Raw genomic sequence first — 18,280 nt, forward strand, 5'->3', positions numbered from 1 at the left:
CCGAGCCAGACTCGGGATCGCATCGCTGGATACAGGGAGGAGACGGAAAAGTTACTTACCTTGTCCCCTGGATCCAGCGACATCCTCCACGCTGTGTGTTACGGTGCACGGGAGCGGAGATCGGCGCCAAATTCAAAAAAGTAAAAGTACACAAAACACACACAGTACTGTAATCTTACAGATTACAGTACTGTATAAAAAAATTACACATCCCCTTTGTCCCTAGTGGTCTGTGCAGTGCCCTGCATGCACTTTTATATTATAAATACAGTTTTTTATGGCTGGAATTTGGAGATTGTCCATAGCAACCAGAAAGTGTCCCTTTTTCAGTGTTTTAGGATTTGATTACATTATTGAATAATTTTTATTATTATTTATTATATTATAAACTTTATCATACCTGGGATGTCTGCTAGACTCTGGTTTGAACAGATTTAAGAGAGATATTCCTAATGCCGCATACACACGTAGCAGACTATCCGGCGGACTTAGTCTGGCGGACTGTCCGCCGGACTTTCCGAACGAGCTACTTGCCCACACACGGCACTTTTTCAGCGGACTAATACGGCGTACTAAGTCTGCTGGACTATCCGCCGTACTTTTGAAATGATCGGACTCGCCCACACACGCGGAGGAAAGTCCGCTTATTTTGAGCTCGTCTCCAGGTAGCCGCGGCCAGCAAAGGAGGCGTCGCTGGCCCCGTCACCTGGTATGGACTTAAAGGGGAATCCCTACGCCAAAAAATCGGCGTGGGGGCCCCCCCAAGTCCATATCAGACCCTTATCCAAACATGCTACCCGGCCGGCCAGGAAAGGGGGTGGGGACGAGCGAGCGCACCCCCCGAGCCGTACCAGGCCACGTGCCCTCAACATGGGGGGTGCCTTGGGGAAGGGGGGGCCGTGTGGCCCCCCACCCCAAAGCACCTTGTCCCCATGTTGATAAGGACAAGGGCCTCTTCCCGACAACCCTGGCCGTTGGTTGTCGGGGTCTGCGGGCGGGGGGCTTATCGGAATCCGGGAGCCCCCTTTAATAAGGGGGCCCCCGGATAGCGGCCCCCCACTCTATGTGAATGAGCATGGGGTACAATGTACCCCTACCCATTCACTTGTGAAAAAAATGTAAAAAAAAAACACAACACACAAGGGTTAAAATAGTTTATTGCACAGCTCCGGGGGTCTTCCGTCTTTAAGGGTCTTCTCGTCGGACTCCTCCACTATCTTCTGCTAGCTCTTTTACTAGCAGAGGAGCCCAGCTTTCTTCTTTGCCGCCGCCCTCTTCTTCCGACTTCGGGGGTCTTGTCCCCCTCTTCGGTTCTTCTTGCCGGGCCACTGCGCCTTCTTCTAGCTCTTTTACAAATGGTGGCCCGGTCTTCTGTCACCGCTGTCGCCGTCTTCTGTTCTTCTCTTCTTCTATTCTTCTCTTCTGGAGATGTTGCCTCGTCGCTGTCTCCGGCCACAATGACAGGGACGCGGCGTGCAGCGACTTATATAGGGACATCCCAGATGATGTCCCCACCCATTATGTTGTCACAGTCCCAGAAGATGCTGGGACTGTGACATCATAATGGGCGGGAACATCAACCGGTGATGTCCCTATATAAGTCACCGCACGCCGCGTCTCTGTCATTGTGGCCGGAGACAGCAACGAGGCAACATCTCCAGAAGAGAAGAACCGAAGACGGCGACAGAAGAAAAACTGAAGAGGGGGACAAGACCCCCGAAGTCGGAAGAAGAGGGCGGCGGCGAAGTCTAGCGAGAAGACCCCCGAAGACGGAAGACCCCCGGAGCTGTGCAATAAACTATTTTAACCCTTGTGTGTTGTGTTTTTTTTTTTTACATTTTTTTCACAGGTGAATGGGTAGGGGTACATTGTACCCCATACTCATTCACATAGGGTGGGGAGCCGCTATCCGGGGGCCCCCTTATTAAAGGGGGTTCCCAGATTCTGATAAGCCCCCCGCCCGCAGACCCCGACAACCACCGGCCAGGGTTATTGGTAAGAGGGACTTGTCCTCATCAACATGGGGCCAAGGCACCCCCCATGTTGAGGGCCTGGTACGGCTCAGGAGGGGGGTGCTCGCTTGTCCCCACCCCCTTTCCTGGCCGGCCGGGTAGTGTGCTCAGATAAGGGTCTGATATGGACCTAGGGGGGGACCCCCACGCTGATCTTTTTCGACGTAGGGATTCCCCTTTAAGTCCATACCAGGTGACGGGGCCAGCGACGCCTCCCGGGCGGGAAAAGTCTGCTCATTTCAAAAGTACGGCGGACTGGCACGCACACAGCCGGATTGTCCGCTGAAATGAGAGTCCGGCGGACTTTTGGGTAAAAAAAGGTCCGCCGTGTGTGATTGTCCTACAGACTTGAGTACGCCGGACTTTTCCACCGGATTGTTTGATCGTGTGTACGAGGCATAAGAATTACAATATAAAACGCCAAATTTTCATGCAAAATAATTGTACCGCTTTCAGCACCTAAAACCAGAACGAATCATACCGCCAGGGAAGTTAACCCCTTCCCTGCTAGTGACATTTACACAGTAATCAGTGCCTTTTTATAGCACTGATTGCTGTATAAATGACAATGGTCCCAAATAGTGTCAAAAGTGTCCGATTTGTCTGCCGCAATGTCGCAGTCACAATAAAAATCGCAGATTGCTGCCAATACTAATAAAAAAATTATAATTAAAATGCCATAGATCTATCCCCTATTTTGTAGACGCTGTAATTTTTGCACAAACCAATCAATAGGCCAAAGATATGTAGAAGAATACATATTGGCCTAAACTGAGGAAGAAATTAGTTTTTTTATATATTTTTGGGGGATATTTATCATAGCAAAAAGTAAAAAATATTGTTGCTCTTTTTTTGTTTACAGCGCAAAAAAATAAAAAAGAGGTGATCAAATACCACTAAAAGAAAGCTCTATTTGTGGGGCAAAAATTACATCAATTTTGTTTGGGTACAGTGTCGCATGACCGTGCAATTGTCAGTTAAAGCGACACAGTGTCGTATCGCAGAAAAGGGCATGGTCAGGAAGGCGGTAAATCCTTCTGGGGCTGAAGTGGTTAAGCTAAGAATTGCCAGCATATACGGTTGGGGATGGTGTGGAAACAGGACAGAAGGACTGTATACACTACATACACCCTGTATACTTTTATGACTTTTTGGCTGTGTGTAGCACATTCAGTGATCTCAACCAGAGATGCTTTGATCATTTTTTTATCCTTCTCAGTGCTGCTGGTTCTCCTTCCAGCCTACTCAGCTTCTCAGCATATGGCTTAGAGCTGGAACCAGTGGCTTCTGCCACCTCACCTGCCTGTTGTTCCAGTGAGTGCTGAAGGGGCAGAGCAGAGAGCTCTAACAATCACCATTCTCTGCTGAGAGCTCACAGAGAACTGAGTGATCAGTGGACATGTGATCGATCAGTTCTCGGGGTTAGAGTCAGTGGGGGACAGCTGCAGCATCAGACCAATGCTGCAGCATGGAAGTGAGTCTGTATGTTTGTATTTTGAACAACCCCTCTTTTTAGAATGTAAGCTCTAATAAACACAGGGCCCTCTGATTCCTCCTGTATTAAATTGTATGGAACTGTACTGTTTGCCCTAACATTGTAAAGCTCTGCACAAACTGTTGGCGCTATATAAATCCTGTATAATAACAATAATAAGCCCAATTTTTTCCTTTCCTTTCTATGGTGATGGTGCCATCAGGTGACCTGTAGTACATTGCAGAAAAATCTGTATTTATATGCAACACACTCAAACTCACCTCAAGGCAGCATTGTGGTGTGAAAAGGGCATAAAGAAATTTTCTGTGTGCCTGTGGTTAAACTCAACTGAACTTGTGTGAGAGAGCCCTTAGAGCATTTGAAAGGTACTTGTAGGCACCTTTTGATGCTTGATCTCCAGCTACAATTATAGTTTGCACATGTATTCCATAAGACAGGTTCCCTTTGAAGTCCAACACTGACCTGTTCAAGTGCCCGCCTGTCTAGTTTGAGCATGTAGAATTCCAGCAAATCTACTTGTGAATGGGGAGGTGCCTATACATACATGTTATTTCCTAAATTGGGACACGTGTGCTTGAAATGTCTTTCAAAGCTTTTGATTTGGTCTTCAGGTGCCCACACGTGTCAATCCAAACATTTTATACTCTGTTCATATGGTAAAAAGAAATGTGTTTGGATATATCTGTTTTTGTAAGGTTGATTAAAAAAGGAAAGGATGAACAGTATTAATTTTTTATACTTGCTAAACTGAATGAATTTTCTCGCTTTTGTCATTTTAGATCACGCACAAAAAAAAAAGATAAATTACAAAGACATGCGGGTCACCATTAGGATGAAACCAAATAAAACATCAAATGTGTGTAACATCTCGGATAATTTTTTATTCAATATAGTAATTCTGATAGGACCTAAAAAATGCAGCAAATGATGTGTGTGGCCAGCACTGAACTTATGAAAGTTCCAACTGAGCTGCCAGACTGGCAGGTGTCCGGCCAGCTCTGGTGTTCACTTAGGCACACAGAAAGAGAGCCATATGTATTGTTGTAATGTCCAGATGATCAAAGACTCAGAAGATCTCATTCTTATTTGGACATACACTGTTCAGTTCATGCCAGGTGAGCTTCCCATAGCCAGAAAAGCATGCTGCTGCTTGTACTTGCTAAATAATTAGAAATTGGACAAAACTGGACAACTAAATGTCCTTGAATTTCAGTGCATTACTGATAGTAGAGGGTTCTCCCTCAAAACATGTTAGCCACCCTGCAATACTGTTAAATTATACTTAATGTAACACCCCTTACCACTGGGAGGTAAATGAGGACCCCCTGTAGCTCAGTTGGCTGGCATTTCAAACTTCAAGGTAGAATCCTTGACTCTTTTTGGGGTGAAAAAATGGGATCCTGTCACTTTAGAACATTTAAGAGAGTTTTTAAAGCTCAATAACTTCGCAGAGAAAGGGTTAGGACAAAGGATAACCAAAAGGCATCTCAGCTAACAACAGTCAGTACAGGCTATAGTCCTTTAAGACCAGCAATGTGCACTCTTCAGACTGTTGAGTAGCTTTAAACAGCACAAATATCTTCTGCAGTAAGTATATAGGACTCTCCTGCAATGTCCACCTGTAGCAACTTGCACCCAGCTCTCCAGGACCCTATTCAACAGGATACATGTTCCCCAGATGCTCCAGCGATGTAGAACAAACGCTTCCAGGCCTCAAATCCAGTCCATTCTTCTGGCAAAGGACCACCCCAGGCAGCAAGCTTGGGAGTGCTGACCTCCAACACTGCCTCCTCTCCTGGCAATAGCCTCAGAGGCAAGGACCATTCTGGAAGGTCGCCCCCACATATTTATATCCTTCTCCAGGATGCACCACTGGCAGTACATCTCCTAGTAACACAAAACAATTCTCCTGCGCTTGGGTGTTGGGTCTAGAGGTGTGTGGTGCAGTCAGCCCTTTTGCAATAAATGTCAATGGCCTTGCTGCCCTCCTCAGAACAATAGGTGTCCTTGGAGCTGAAACAATAACATTTTGATAAAGGTGAAACAGTAATGGTTATACTCACGTAGGAACGTGGTATACAGGCATAACAACGCAACAGCAATAGTGAGCAGTAACTCTTAGGTCTACAACTGGAACCAAAGGAGTTTGGAGGACCAGACAGTATTGCAGGGTGGCTAACATGTTTTGAGGGAGAACCCTCTTCTTCAGAGCCAAAGTTATCTTCTTTTCTATATGTTTCAGCAATACTACCTGGTCCGCCAAACACCTTCGGGTCCAGTTGTAGACCTAAGAGTTACTGCTTGCACTTGCTGTTGCGTTGTTATGCTTGTATACCATGCTTGTGAGTATAACCATTGCTGTATTCTTTTCTATATATTAAATCTCCTAGTAGCTGCCCAGAAAAACATACATATTTATAACTCAAAACTACTGTATCTTTCTCTATTGGCAGAGATTCTCCTTAATAGCAGGCAAAAGCAACCATTAGACTGAAATTAGGGGAAGCCCAGAGAGAAATTGAATTAGTTCAATCTGTGTATATGGTTTAATCCAGATCGGGGATTCTCATCCACTGGGCCGCTCCAGAGTCTACAGCTGAGATATACGCTTATTGCGATTTTTTTTGTACCAAAAATATGTAGAAGAATACATATTGGCCTAAACTGATGAAGACATTTTTTTTGGAGGGGGGGGGGGGGTATTTATTATAGCAAAAAGTAAAAAATATTGGGTTTTTTTTCAAAATAGTTGCTTTTTTTTATTTATAGCGCAAAAAATAAAAACCGCAGAGGTGTTTAATAGTGATGGACGAACTTCCGACGGGACGTTTCGCGAACGCGAAATGCGAACGGACCCAAACGTTCGCGAAACCGACCGTTCGCCGCGGGCCCCATTGACTTCAATGGGAGGCGAACTTTGCAAACCTTCATGTCGAATTTGCGGCCACGTGGTAATTATTAGGGGGTAAAACGTAGTCCCACCATCTGGACAATGACATAATACATGTATGAGGTGAATTTGGGATCGATAACTACAAGCATTTTTATTTTATTTGGGAAATTGTTCTAACAATTCAGGACTATGGAGCTAATGAAGGCAATGGAGGAGAGGGAAGGTCAGGGACCAGGGTAGGCAAAGAAGAGGGTGCAGGAGATGATCACCAGCAGCGTGACATACCGGAATGACACATGCACCGTGATAGAGGCATCTGACAGCAGCACCGTAATACAGAGCACTGACAGCAGCACCGTGACATACAGCGCTGACAGCAGCACCGTGACATACAGCGCTGACAGCAGCACCGTGACATACAGCGCTGACAGCAGCACCGTGACATACAGCGCTGACAGCAGCACCGTGACATACAGCGCTGACAGCAGCACCGTGACATACAGCGCTGACAGCAGCACCGTGACATACAGCGCTGACAGCAGCACCGTGACATACAGCGCTGACAGCAGCACCGTGACATACAGCGCTGACAGCAGCACCGTGACATACAGCGCTGACAGCAGCACCGTGACATACAGCGCTGACAGCACCACCGTGACATACAGCGCTGACAGCAGCACCGTGACATACAGCACTGACAGCAGCACCGTAAGCAGCCCCAGGAGGAAGTCAGCACAGCACAGGGATGGTGTGATCCCCTCATAATAAGAACCCCCAGGAGGAAGTCAGCACAGCACAGGGATAGTGTGATCCCTTCATAATAAGAACCCCCAGGAGGAAGTCAGCACAGCACAGGGATATCATAAGCAGCCCCAGTAGAAATATGACACCGCTCAACCTCTTCAAAGAGGAGGGTAGGGGCATATAGTACGGTGTGCTTTTTTGGGTCAAGGAAGTGAGCCAAATGAATTAAGAAGGTCTGTGTGCTTGATTAAAAAAATAGTTTATAGACATATACATGGTCTACTGGTCACATGTGTTGAATTCCTCCGAGATCCATGCCTCATTCATTTTTAGAAATGTGAGGTAGTTAACACTGTGGTGAGCTAGGCGAGTACGCTTATCGGTCACAATCCCCCCTGCTGCGCTGAACGTCCTTTCGGACAGGACACTGGATGAGGGGCAAGCCAACAGTTCGATTGCAAATTGGGCAAGCTCTGGCCAGAGGTCAAGCCTGCCCACCCAGTAGTCTAGGGGTTCATCACTCCTCAGAGCGTCCACATCGGCCGTTAACCCAATGTAGTCGGACACCTGACGGTCTAGGCGTTCCCTGATGCTGGATCCGGATGACACCTGTCGATGGGTCGGCTGAAAGAATGACCTCATATCCGAAGTCACCAACACATCTTCAAACCGGCCTCTTCTTGCAGGCGCTGTTGGATTGGTACCCGCAAATCCTTCTCTGGGAGTGGGAATTGCTCCTCTGCCAGCGCACGCAAAAGCAGAATGCAGCATTTCTCGAAGCAAGGCCTGGAAGTGCTGCATTCTGACAGCCCTCTGCGACGGCGGTAACATTTCCGCCATTTTGTGTTTGTACCGGGGGTCTAAGTACGTTGCCACCCAGTACTGGTCCTTGACCCTCATGCTTTTTATACGGGGGTCCCTATTAAAACACTGGAGCATGAAGGCCCCCATTTGCACTAAAGTGGAAGCGGTGTGGTGGCCTGGCTCCTGCTCATCATCCAGGATAATGTCGTCCTCTTCATTCTCCTCTCCCCATCCTCGCACAACAGGGATCCCAGAAAGGTTTAAAGCATGCTCTTCTTGCTCCTGCTCATCCGCCCCGGCACCATCCTCCTCTGACTCCTCATCAGACTCCTGTTGTTGACTTGTCTCAGATAGAGTAGCCCCCCCTGGGAATTCATCCAGCATTGCGACTTCCTCATCTTCCCGCTCCTGCTCCTCCACAGCCTGATCAATGACACGACGCAATGCACGCTCCAGAAAGAAGGCATAAGGTACCATGTCACTGATGGCGCCATGGCTGCGACTGACCAGTTTGGTGATCTCCTCAAATGGCCGCAGAAGTCTGCATGTGTCGCGCATGAGCAGCCACTGGCGCGGTGAAAAAAAACCCAGCTCCCCAGAACCGTTTCTTTCGCAGAGTTCATACAGGTAGACGTTAACTGCACGTTTCTGCTGGAGCAGCCTATCAAGCATATAGAAGGTTGAGTTCCATCGCGTCGGGCAATCGCAAATAAGACGTCTGACCGGCAGATGGTGTCGCCGCTGAATGTCAGCAAGGCGAGCCATGGCCGTGTAAGATCTTCTGAAATGGGCCGAGATTTTCCTTGCCTGCCGCAAGATGTCCTGGACCCCAGGGTATTTGACAAGGAATCGCTGCACGACCAAGTTTAAGACGTGTGCCATGCACGGCACGTGCGTGATTTTGCCCTGTTTCAATGCGCTAAGCAGATTGGCACCGTTGTCACACACCACTTTACCAACTGTCAAATTGAGCGGTGTTAGCCACTCATCTGCCTGTGAACGCAAAGCTGAAAGGAGTGCCGGGCCAGTGTGGCTCTTTGCTTCCAGGCACAACAGACGCAGCACGGCATGGCAACGTCTCACCTGGCATGTGGAATAGGTTCTGGGGAGCTTGGGCGGTGCAGTGGAAGAGACGCTAGCAGCGGAAAAGGAGGAGGCAGCTGAGGAGGAGAGGGAGGAGGATGGAGTAGGAGGAGGAGAAGAAGAGTCAGGCCTGCATGCAATCCGTGGCGGTAAAACCAAATCTACACGGGTGCCACGGGTTACATGCTTGACGGCCGTCAGAAGGTTCACCCAGTGGGCAGTAAAACTGATATACCTTCCCTGCCCGTGTTTGCTAGACCACGTGTCTGTGGTCAGATGTATCTTGGCACCGACACTGTGTGCCAGAGATACATTCACTTGCCGCTGAACATGGCCATATAGCTCTGGGATGCCCTTCTCTGAGAAATACTTCCTTCCTGGGACCTTCCATTGTGGTGTTCCAATGGCCACAAATTTGCGAAAGGCCTCCGAGTCCACCAGTTTATATGGCAGTAGTTGGCGGGCTATGAGTTCTGACAAGCCAGCCGCCAACCGTTGGGCAAGAGGGTTATCCGGCATCATCATTTTTTTACGCTCAAACATTAGGCCCACGGAAGCCTGCCTTTTTGCAGAAAAATGTGAGCTTGGCGTGATGGAAGGTGGAGTGGAGGACAATTGTGAGGAGAGAGGAGAAGGAGAAGTAGAAGACGAGGCTGGACGGTGAGAGCCTGCAGTGTGGCTTTGTGTGTTCCGTTGCTCCCACTGGGCTCGGTGATGGCTGCTCATGTGCCTTCTTAAGGCGGTCGTCCCTAGGTGAGTATTGGGCTTACCGCGACTAACGCGTTGACTGCAAAGATTGCAGATGGCAACGCTATTGTCAGCAGCGGACACGTTAAAAAAAGCCCACACTGCGGAGCCATGTGCCGGTGTCCTGGGAGCGCCAGATGTGACCGTACATGGTCGATGACTCGCTCCTGATACATTTGCAGTCTGCTTTGTCCCTGCTGTGCAATGTAAGTCATTGCTGCTTCTCCTCCCTATCTGCTGGTCCATATCTCCCTCTGAACTCCCCTCCTCTTCCTCTCTTGTGGGCACCCACGTGACATCACTAGACACGTCATCATCAACGTCACCTTCCCCACCGCTATAAGTAGAGATCTCGGAGTAGGCAGCAACACCGGGGACCAACCTCCTCCTTGGGCTGATCTGGGTACTGGCGTCAGACTGCTGAGTAGCGCTTGTTGCTACCTCCTCTTCCTGATCCAATACCAAGAGTGGCTGCGCATCAGAAATGTCCTCTTGATATGGATCGGAAAATAATTCCAGTGACTCAAGCGGAAGGTATGTGGTGGTGGTGGTGGTGGTCGTGTTGTTGGTGGTAGTGTCTTTGGGGGTGCACATAGCAGAGAGTGAAGAAGAGGGTGCAGATCGAGAGGATGAGGAGGGTGCAGAAGAGTAAGGCTGAGCGAGCCACTCAACCAAGTCTGGTGCATCCTTTAAAGTAATTGAACGCACCTTCTGCAACTTCCCACTTTGGCTCAAGCCTGTTGCTCCTGCCCTACCCCTACCACCCCTGCGGAAGGGCCTGCCTCTTCCTCTGCATGTCATTTTTTAAATGACCCTGTGACAAAACTCTTAGTCCCTATACCGCTGAAGGACTGCTGCAGTATAGGTGAGCGGTCAGCAGTGGTGCACGTCAACCCTATCTATTGTGGACCTATAGCGGTCCTTACAGAACAGCAGACTGTACCGCACTCAAGCCTATGTACCGTAGCACCCTATACCAAGTTACCAGTCCTTATAAGAACTTTTGTGGACCAAGCAGGTTGTGTATTAGTGTTTAGCAGACTGTACGTCAGTCCCTATACCGCTGAAGGACTGCTGCAGTATAGGGCAGCGGTCAGCAGTGGTGCACGTCAACCCTATCTATTGTGGACCGATAGCGGTCCTTACAGAACAGCAGACTGTACCGCACTCAAGCCTATGTACCGTAGCACCCTATACCAAGTTACCAGTCCTTATAAGAACTTTTGTGGAACAAGCAGGTTGTGTATTAGTGTTTAGCAGACTGTACGTCAGTCCCTATACCGCTGAAGGACTGCTGCAGTATAGGTGAGCGGTCAGCAGTGGTGCACGTCAACCCTATCTATTGTGGACCGATAGCGGTCCTTACAGAACAGCAGACTGTACCGCACTCAAGCCTATGTACCGTAGCACCCTATACCAAGTTACCAGTCCTTATAAGAACTTTTGTGGAACAAGCAGGTTGTGTGTTAGTGATTAGCAGACTGTACGTCAGTCCCTATACCGCTGAAGGACTGCTGCAGTATAGGTGAGCGGTCAGCAGTGGTGCACGTCAACCCTATCTATTGTGGACCGATAGCGGTCCTTACAGAACAGCAGACTGTACCGCACTCAAGCCTATGTACCGTAGCACCCTATACCAAGTTACCAGTCCTTATAAGAACTTTTGTGGAACAAGCAGGTTGTGTATTAGTGTTTAGCAGACTGTACGTCAGTCCCTATACCGCTGAAGGACTGCTGCAGTATAGGTGAGCGGTCAGCAGTGGTGCACGTCAACCCTATCTATTGTGGACCGATAGCGGTCCTTACAGAACAGCAGACTGTACCGCACTCAAGCCTATGTACCGTAGCACCCTATACCAAGTTACCAGTCCTTATAAGAACTTTTGTGGAACAAGCAGGTTGTGTGTTAGTGATTAGCAGACTGTACGTCAGTCCCTATACCGCTGAAGGACTGCTGCAGTATAGGTGAGCGGTCAGCAGTGGTGCACGTCAACCCTATCTATTGTGGACCGATAGCGGTCCTTACAGAACAGCAGACTGTACCGCACTCAAGCCTATGTACCGTAGCACCCTATACCAAGTTACCAGTCCTTATAAGAACTTTTGTGGAACAAGCAGGTTGTGTATTAGTGTTTAGCAGACTGTACGTCAGTCCCTATACCGCTGAAGGACTGCTGCAGTATAGGTGAGCGGTCAGCAGTGGTGCACGTCAACCCTATCTATTGTGGACCGATAGCGGTCCTTACAGAACAGCAGACTGTACCGCACTCAAGCCTATGTACCGTAGCACCCTATACCAAGTTACCAGTCCTTATAAGAACTTTTGTGGACCAAGCAGGTTGTGTATTAGTTTTTAGCAGACTGTACGTCAGTCCCTATACCGCTGAAGGACTGCTGCAGTATAGGTGAGCGGTCAGCAGTGGTGCACGTCAACCCTATCTATTGTGGACCGATAGCGGTCCTTACAGAACAGCAGACTGTACCGCACTCAAGCCTATGTACCGTAGCACCCTATACCAAGTTACCAGTCCTTATAAGAACTTTTGTGGAACAAGCAGGTTGTGTATTAGTGTTTAGCAGACTGTACGTCAGTCCCTATACCGCTGAAGGACTGCTGCAGTATAGGTGAGCGGTCAGCAGTGGTGCACGTCAACCCTATCTATTGTGGACCGATAGCGGTCCTTACAGAACAGCAGACTGTACCGCACTCAAGCCTATGTACCGTAGCACCCTATACCAAGTTACCAGTCCTTATAAGAACTTTTGTGGACCAAGCAGGTTGTGTATTAGTTTTTAGCAGACTGTACGTCAGTCCCTATACCGCTGAAGGACTGCTGCAGTATAGGGCAGCGGTCAGCAGTGGTGCACGTCAACCCTATCTATTGTGGACCGATAGCGGTCCTTACAGAACAGCAGACTGTACCGCACTCAAGCCTATGTACCGTAGCACCCTATACCAAGTTACCAGTCCTTATAAGAACTTTTGTGGAACAAGCAGGTTGTGTGTTAGTGATTAGCAGACTGTACGTCAGTCCCTATACCGCTGAAGGACTGCTGCAGTATAGGGCAGCGGTCAGCAGTGGTGCACGTCAACCCTATCTATTGTGGACCGATAGCGGTCCTTACAGAACAGCAGACTGTACCGCACTCAAGCCTATGTACCGTAGCACCCTATACCAAGTTACCAGTCCTTATAAGAACTTTTGTGGAACAAGTGAGTTGTGAATGTTTAGCAGACTGCAGCAGAAGGGCAGCAGTCAAGTATAATATCCTTTCTATATTTGGAAGAAAGAATATTATACATGTACAAGCCTATTACTGTACCACTGATACCAGTCCTGAAAAGAACCTTTGTGGAACTAATAATAACAGCAAGTCTTTAAAATTACCCTCACTGCCTGACAACACTGCTTCCTTCCTGTCCCTATACAAATTGGCAAAAAAAGAGAACGATTAGTGGTTACTGGAACAGCTCTTTTGTGGACCTTGATAGTAACAGCTAATGATGATGATGATGATGATGATGATGAAAGACTAATCTGGCTGTCCCTGTAGCATACACCGTCCTTTCCCTTTCTCTAAACTAACAAAAGACACTCAGGCTGCTGCAAGAATCAGCAGCACAGCAAACCTATCAACACCTAACACCTATACCAGTCCTGAAAAGAACTTTTGTGTACCAAATAGCTAGTGGTTTATCTCTCCCTACTCCACACAGGAACCTGTCCCTATCTTAACAGAAGAAAGAATGTAAAATGGCCACCGGATCGGGTGTATTTATAGGTTAGGGGGAATGTACAAGTGTCCATGTGCTGTCATGTCTCAATTGGCTGTCCTGTATCACATGATAAACGTGTCACCAAAGGTTAAAGTTCTTGTATACATTAAACACGTAAGTCCGCCGCGGCGAACGACGGAAAAAGGCGTTCGAACGTGCGGACCGCGAATGTCGGAAATTCGCCGCGAAACGACCGCCGGGCGAACCGTTCGGCCATCACTAGTGTTTAAATACCACCAAAAAAAGCTCTATTTGTGGGAAAAAGAAATACGTAAATTTTGTTTGGGTACAGTGTAGCACGATCACGCAATTGTCAGTTAAAGCGATGCAGTGCCATATTGCAAAAAATTGCCTGGTCTTTAAGGGGGAAAATCTTCCCGGGCTGAAGTGGTTAATACTGCTTTAACACAAAGAAGTAAATGAGTATAGAAGGTTTCGGAAGAAAATGACTGCGCCCTGGGCTCACTTATGCCGTGTACACATGGCCGGACTTTTGAACAGCAAAGGTGAGGCGGAACGAATCTGTCGGACAATTCGACCGTGTGTGGGCTTCATCGGACCTTTGCTGTCGAAAAATCAGACGGACTTTAGATTTAGAACATGTTTCAAATCTTTCCGACGGACTCGAGTCCGGTCGAAAAATCAGTTCGTCTGTATGCTAGTCCAACGGACGAAAACCGAAGCTAGCGCAGCTATTGGGTACTAGCTAGGAACTTCCTTATTCTAGTCCAGTCATACATCATCACGGTTGAATCTGTCGGACTTTGGTGTGATTGTGTGTGGCCAAGTCCGATATGATGGAAGTCTGTCGAAAAGTCAGATGGAATTCAAAGTCCGGTCGTGTGTACACAGCATTAGATTGAGAACCACTGCTCTGCACTTTTAAAAATCAGGCTGCACCAAACTGCACGGTACTGCCATGACAAGAGGTTTGGTAGTTGCAAACACACTGGGTTTGCTAGATGTGTTTGGGGTGCCATTAACAGTTAATGGCACCCACATGCATCTAACAAGGGCAGCGCGTTCCTGTGTGGTGCAGGAAACACGCATGGAAATGTGCCTTTCCCGCACGGCATTCTGGGGCGAACGGACAACTAATGAACATTTCTAAGACTAATAATAATAACCGTACAATAATATCAACCCCTTCCTTCCCAGCCAAGCGTCCCTATAAGTGGGACTTTACACCTGGCGAAGGGGGACAATTGACTTCCCAATCACTTGACTACTGTGACTGACTGTCACAGCGGTTACATGATCAGAATCCTGTCCCGCCAGCTCCCAATCATGAATTATGAATCGTCTATTAAACTCGAGCACTGTGCTGGGAACTCGCAGTGAGCAAGCACTCGGCATAGAAACCTTGGCCATCCATGGATGCATGTGTGTGGCATGTGTGCATTAAAGCACACCGTGTTTGCTGCAGCACATATGTGTTTCGCGGGCAGCAAGAGGTTAATGACAGTTTTAATAGTAATAATGGTTAGAAAGATAGATAGATAAACACCCACTAATAGCACCTTAGGTGTCATTAAACCCATCAGGCATTAGTCACAAAATAATCATAAGTGAATACCAAGAAACAATGCTTCCTATATATGCCTTCACACTCTTCATCAGAGTAGACCCTTGAAAGGTGTCTTAGATTTGAAGGTCAGTCATCTCACTGCTCATCACAAATGCAATTTCTTTTCTATGCTTGTTGAGCAAAATGACCCTACATAACAGGTAGAAGAACTGAAGCTGCACCTCCCCCCTACTGCACAACACATTGCTGGCTGACAACTCTTATTTTTCTCAAATTCTCGGTCTCGCTAGTTATATGCACAGTGTTATCTTTGCTCCATTTTTATTATTTTGTTTTGATTGCATGTTGTCGCTTTTGTTTTTTTTTTGTTTTTTTTTCAACCAAAGCTGTCATTTAGTGTAAGAACAAGTGTGGCCATGTGTTCATTTTTCTGCATTCGCTTTGGATTTGGTCCCAGTGCTAATGAACACCCTTTCAATGTGCTGAGGAGCTGATGCCAAAACCGGTTAAAGTGAAAACAATAGGGGAGTGGCATCTTGTGTATATGAGTGCGTTTGCAGGAGGGGACAGGAAGGCTCAGGCACAGCAGGCTTTGGGGAAATGCAACCTCCTCCGCCCGGCCTCTTCCCATAGTCATTATAATGCAATGGGCTAACAGCTGGAGGCACAACTTTAGACTGTGCACTCTTTTTTTTTTTTTTTTTTTAGTTTAACGAAAGCTAAATAGCTCCAAAGCTTTGGTTTTATACAGAAAACACTTCTGCTTTCACTAGCTTCAACATTTACTGGCTTTTCTTTTATTTATAGCCTTTAACTGTGTTGCTGCTGGTCTGATCAGCAATATTCAACTGTGTGTAAAGAAGCACTCTACTCAACACATCACGGTGCAATTTCAGGAATACTAAGAATGAAAAAAAAATTGAAAGTATTTAACCACTTATGGAAGAATTAAAAAGAATAAAACTCTGCAGATCTGAACAAGGAAAAAAAAAAGGTCCACTCCGATGATGCCATAAGAGCTTCTTTTTAACAATGTCTCGTTTTCTTTGCTGCAAAGTAAGAAGGTAAGACCCTTAAGGGCTTGCTTATACCAGCTACAAACTAAAGCGTTGCGCTCAGGCTATTGTCCATTGCGTAGTGCAGTGAAGGGTGGTGTAATGCACTGTTTCAGAGCATTGCATTGTTAACATTTTTGATTTTTTAAGTTTTTTTAAGTGTGACAAATTTACACTTTATTTGTGTATCCGCACAGCAGTGTGTTTGCTTTATGAATACGATTGATGTTGCAGAATATACAGTATATACAGTATGTATAGACTCCAAAGACATGCTGGTAGGTTAATTGGATCCTGTCTAAAATTGTCCCTAGTATGTATGAATATGAGTTAGGGACCTGAGAGTGTAAGCTCCTTGAGGGTAGGGACTGATGTGAATGTATATGTAAAGCACAGCGTAAATTTATGGCGCTATATAAGTACCTGAAATAAATAAAATAAATATAGATACATTTGAGCTGGTTGTCTGGATTTTTCTGAAAGTCTAACTTATATTATTAATACATGCAGCCACGTATCATTAGTTACATACAGTGTGCAGCGTTGTGCTGTGGCAATGGTAGAGGGACTTTCCTTTCCATTCTTAGAACAACATCAAGTTGGGCAGAGCCCTATTCAGCCATTTGCATGGTATTTTATGAATGAGTACAAGGCTTCCTCTGATTGTCTGAGGAGGAAAGGTGGGCAGGTGACATCAGGATCTCCACCTCAGCCAGTCAGAGGAAGCCTTGTATTCATTCATAAATTACAAAACTTTTGTTATAGCAGAGTGTGGTGCAATTATTTAAAAGTGCACCTTAAAACACTAGTATAGTAGTAATGCATGCACCTGCACTGTTGCACACCTGTAGGGTAGGAAGCAATGATGTATTTTGGTTTGGTTTGTACTGCCCTAGGCAAGACTAAAATTGCCCCCCCCCCCCATCTAAATTTGTCCCACCCCAGCCACGCTATACTGTTCTTGTCTCAGGGTCTGATGAAAAAACTGCAGCTGTTCATAGTGAACAGCTGTGGCTTCCTCATTAGACCCTGAGACATGATTTGTCCAAGTGCCACTTATGTGATCAATAGAGCAGAGGATGGGGCCAGCAGAACGAAGGGCAGAGGATGAGGTGGCAATGGTGGGCACCGATGAGGAGGCATTGATGAAGCTACACTGATATGTGGCACTGATAGGCGGCACTGATGAGGAGGCACTATTTGTCAGCACTGATGGGCACTAATAGGTAGCACTGATGGGCACTGATTGCCAGCAGTGATTGGCAACACTGATAGGCATTGATTGTCAGCAGTGATTGGCAGCACTGATGAGCACTGATTGGCAGCAGGGATTGGCAGCACTGATGGGCGCTGATAGGCAGCACTGATAGGCAGCAGTGATGGGCACTGCTGGGGCTGCACTGATAATCAGGACACTAATAATCGATGCCCTGATTATCAGTGTAGATGTCCCTTTTTACACTTGCCATTACTGGCTCTCTACTCTCCTTGCACTGTGACAGAAAGGAATGCCAATATCTGGCAAGTGTGTTTAGATCGTGATCAGCTGTGATTGGACACAGCTGATCATGTGGTAAAAAGCTGCTGTGATTGGGTTTTTTCCCCTGTAGTGGTTAGCACTTTCACCTAGCAGCAAAAAGGGTTGCTGGTTCGAATCCTGCCCACAACACCATCTGCCTGAAGTTTGCATGTTCTCCCTGTGCCTGCGTGGGTTTCCTCCAGGTACTCTGGTTTCCTCCCACACAAGACCCACATAAACATCCCCCATGTAAAAATAAATAAAAAATTATCTTAATTTGCAAATAAGGATCATCTCTTCCTCAGAGAACAGTGAGCAAGGCATGGTGGTGGGAAGAAATTAGCAGCAGTACAAGCAACTTCCTGTAGGGGCGTGATGTCATCCCTGTGTGCTGGCCACCGCTTCCGGGAACCAGATATGCGCCACAGGTACATACCTCCGTGCTCACATACTCGGCGGTCGGACATCTAGCTGCAGGAACCCAATTCTTAGGGAAATTGATAGTAAAGCAGATGCAGATTTCCAGGACTGGACTAACAAATGTTTATAGTGAAATGCAACTGATGTTTTCTATTAAACAAGGTCTAAATGGGCCATTGACATGCATCACAGTTGAACTTAG

This window comes from Lithobates pipiens, unplaced genomic scaffold, assembly GCF_037356315.1.
Source record: "Lithobates pipiens isolate NorthernLeopardFrog02 unplaced genomic scaffold, aLitPip1_a1.2 Scaffold_19, whole genome shotgun sequence".
NCBI classification, from domain to species: domain Eukaryota; kingdom Metazoa; phylum Chordata; class Amphibia; order Anura; family Ranidae; genus Lithobates; species Lithobates pipiens.